This window comes from Gorilla gorilla, chromosome X, assembly GCF_029281585.2.
Source record: "Gorilla gorilla gorilla isolate KB3781 chromosome X, NHGRI_mGorGor1-v2.1_pri, whole genome shotgun sequence".
NCBI lineage: Eukaryota > Metazoa > Chordata > Mammalia > Primates > Hominidae > Gorilla > Gorilla gorilla.
In genome coordinates, this window is record NC_073247.2 from 125,398,194 (window position 1) to 125,402,346 (window position 4,153).

The 4,153-nt window shown below is 36.3% G+C and overlaps 1 long non-coding RNA gene across 1 annotated transcript; it reads right to left on the bottom strand.

The window, feature by feature from the left end:
- Nucleotides 1-1,926: 1,926 nt before the first annotated feature.
- LOC109024721 (uncharacterized) lies at nt 1,927-3,794 on the bottom strand. The gene is made up of 2 exons (XR_002004221.2): nt 3,699-3,794; nt 1,927-2,301 (listed from the first exon to the last, which is right to left on the bottom strand). It is a non-coding gene; the product is annotated as an uncharacterized lncRNA (long non-coding RNA).
- Nucleotides 3,795-4,153: the final 359 nt, after the last annotated feature.

The following is a 4,153-nucleotide window of genomic DNA, read 5'->3' on the forward strand; positions in this document are numbered from 1 at the left end:
AAACCCCTTCTCTACTAAAAATACAAAAATTAGCTGGATATGGTGGTAGGCGCCTGTAATCCCAGCTATTCAGGAGGCTGAGGCAGGAGAATCACCTGAACCCAGAAGGTGGAGGTTGCAGTGAGACAAGATTGTGCCACTGCACTCCAGCCTGGGCAACAAAGAGATACTTCATCTCACCAGAAAAAAGGAAAAAGAAAAAAGAAAAAAGAAGAAAAAAAAGAATTCTAGTATGTTGGGTTTTCTTTTTTTTTTTTCCAACACTTTAAATATTTCACTTCACTCTCTTCTGCTTTCATGGTCTTGGATCAGAAGTCTGCTGTAATTCTTATCATTTTTTTCTGTATAGGTAAGATGGCTTCCTTCATCCCCACTCCCCAGGCTTTATTCAAGTTTTTTTTAATCTTTGTATTTTTGCTGTTTGAATATGATATGCCTATGTGTAGTCCTTTCAGATATATTCTGAATGGTGTTCTCTGTACTTTCTGTATCTGTGGTTTGTTTTGTGTGTCATTAATTTTGAAAAGTTCTAAGCCATTCTCCTTTATTCTGAATAAGCACACATGTTAATATTATTCTACAGTTCTTACATATTCTTTTTTATTAATATTTTTTCTTTTTCATTTCAGTACAGGAAGTTTCCACTGACTTATCTTCAAGCTCACTGATTCTTTCCCTGCCCTATTCAGTCTATTGATGAGACCATCAGGGGCATTCTTCATCTCTGTTTTAATGCTTCTAGCATTTACTTTAGATTTTCCATTTCTCTGCTTACATTAACATCTGTTCTTGCATGTTGTAGATTTTTTTTTTCATTACATCCCTTAACATTTTAATCATGGTTATTTTCCAACGTCTCTGCCATATTTAAGTCTGGTTCTGATGCTTGCTTTTCTTTTCAGATTGCTTTTTTCCTGCCACTTGGCATACTATGCAATATTTTTTAAAGGCTAGATGTGTTGCATTGGGTAATAAGAGCTGTGGTAAGTAGGCTACTAGTGTGAGAATTTATGTTAATTTACCTAGGAGTCAGTTTTTGTTTAATATTAGCTGTAGCTGTAGTTACCAGATGCTTCAGATTCTTCCAGTGTCTTATTTTTGTCACTGCTCTTGACTATGGTATTCCCTAAGTATTCCTAAAATGAAGCTTGAGTCTTGCAGTTCTTTCAGCTGTAATATATTGTTATTGTACCGGTAATCATTTCAAAGTGTGGAAAACTAGTCCTATATAATCTTCCACTTAATTCTCAGTCTTTTAGTGGCTATACATTTTGGCCTGTAACCTTTATAAATATTTTTTCTTGTATAGCTTAGTTTTTCTTCTATCTTCCACTTTAGATGAGACGCCTCTCTCACCTAAATACTAGAGGAAGCTAAATTGAAAAGAATGCCATTTTCTCAGGGCTCTCGGGCAAAGCTCCGTTAATTATTTTCCCCTGGAGAATAGGTCTTTGTTACGGAAAATGCCCTAGAAATGTTTCATAATGTTACCTTTCCTCTCCTCCTACCAGAGCCCTGCCATCTGTCTTGGTTCTTGGCAGTGAGAACATAGAAAACTTCCTGGAGGTAAAATCCATGAAAGTGTGGGGGCATCCCTAAGACTGTGGCCCCCAGGAGTCTCTCATTTTCATGTTAGCCTACACTCAGTCTTCTGCAATTTGTTAAAATTACCATTTAGGTGTCCCTATCAATTTATGTATGGCTCTAGAGATTTATGCTCCATTCAAGGAAATTACAGCTGGGACTCAATGAATTTGCTTGTCTTTCCAGATTTCAAAAGGGCAGTTTGCTCTGTGATTTTACTTCTCTTCTGGGTTGAAGAAAAGTCATTCATTTTCAGTTTGTTCAACTTTTTTCTTATTGTAAGGAGAGTACTGATTACTTCTAGATTATTTACTTGTTAGAGCTGAAACCAACAAAAAGACGTTGTTCTTTGAATTTGAGTTTATTCTTTGACTAATTTGGCTTCAGCCCTCATTGTTTGTGGCATATCAGGGCCAATACAACTTATATTCTTTTCTTACTCCTCTTATCAAACAATGCCCTAATCCATGAACACTCACACTGTATCAAGTAAGATTCATTTTAGCTGCTCATAATGAAAAAAACCTAAAGTAACAGATTTTAAGGTGATAGAAGCTGTTTCTGTCTCATGTAAAGGAGGTTTGGAGATAGGCATTCCAGGCCGGTATAGAGATACCTTGGGGACATAGAGATTTAATTTCTTTATTTCTTCTATAATAGCCTTAACATGTAATTTCCAGTTCAGAATGGCTGCTGAATCTTCAGCCATTAACTTTCCTGTCAGGAGAAAGAAGACAGGAGGTTAAGGGAAAACAAGGGCATGCATCTGCCCATCTTTTAGAAACTTTCAAAATACTTTCATCCTATAACTTCTACATACATCTTAGTCTTAATACCACACCTAACTGTAAGAGAACCTGGGAAATGAAATCTTTTTTGCTGAGTGCATTGGAATCCCAATTAAAACAATAGTTAAGACACTAAGCAAAGAGTAATAATGCATATTGAGTTGACAAATAATAGACCCTGTCAACAAGATTCAAAATCAATAGAAATTGAAAGCTAATAGCAATATGACTCCAAGTTATCTTTCTAAAACCAAAATTAAAATGAACACACACACACACAACAACTACATTTGACCTTGTTTTCATTGGCTGAGGGAGTAAAAATTCACGATGATACGGCTTTGATGACTGGAGGAATGCCAGGGTCCTTGGTTTTGCACCGATTAAGATAAAACGAGACCATCCTGGCTAACACGATGAAACCCCGTCTCTACTAAAAATACAAAAAATTAGCCGGGCGTGGTGGCGGGTGTCTATAGTCCCAGCTACTCGGGAGGCTGAGGCAGGAGAATGGCGTGAACCTGGGAGGCGGAGCTTGCAGTGAGCCGAGATCGCGCCACTGCACTCCAGCCTGGGTGACAGAGCGAGACTCCGTCTCAAACAAACAAACAAACAAACAAACAAACAAAAAGATAAAACGACACAGACACACGTGGAGTGGTTTTAACAAGCGGAGAGTTTAATAGGCAAGAAAGAAGGAAAAAGCTCCCCCATTAAGAGACAGACGGATGGGGACTTCAATGAGTAAAACAAATCACTGTTTAAAACAAATTTCTAATCAGATCTTGCTTTGTGTTTCTGGAGATGGAATAAATATATTCCTATGATGGTTCACTTTCACATACTGGCTTGATTATTAGGCAACAACTGATGAACACAATTGTTGGATTTTTGGAAGAAGAGAAGAAGTGCCATGTGGGACCGCCAGTTTACTGACAGGGAAAGTTGGGTTGGGGGAATCAAAGAAGTAAGAAACAGCTATTTCAGCCTGAGCATTGTGCTTTTTATGTTTGATTCAACTACAGAAGTTACAAAGATAACATTTCTTTTTTATCAACAAAGTGGGGTGAGACATCACCACTAGACAGTTGTTATCTAATTGTTAAATTCAGCTAAAGAGGTGAAGGCATCACAGTTCTGTTTCCAATAGTAGAAACATTAGTCTAAAATTGGTCGATTCCTCCACAAATTTTTGAAAAGTAACTATATAGCAAATTCCTAAAATAAGAACTCACTTGATAGGTTCAATACCTGAATCTTTTTCTAATTTTCTATGTGATGCTACTTTAAATAAAACTGTAATTATGGGTTTAAACTTACACGTACTAAATTTTGAGACAAGTGATCAGGTTTAGGACATCATCAGCACGTTTACCAGATGATTTTCTATAGTTTCTGTGTTTTAATTGAAGTGCTTTGACACTGAGAAAAAAAGGAGAGAAAACAGTAAGGATTTAAATAATGTCAATTTCTACAGTTAAAAAAACGCTAATGATTGAAATGGATGAGCTACTGACATTGCCATATTTAAAGTGTTTATAAATAATTTTACATACTATATTGTGAAAATTATGACCTAATAAAATATAAACAAATTGATGATTTTTTCTGAAATCGAAAGAACTTAGGTTCAATCAGTTTCTTACACATCACTTATACATCACTGTGATGTTCGAGATTTACTATGATATCCCTGAGGTCCTGTAACTAGATCATGAGGTGCCTTCTCAGTAATTAAAGAATATAAATTGTGTTCAGTGTTGCCTACAGTGAAATGCCAT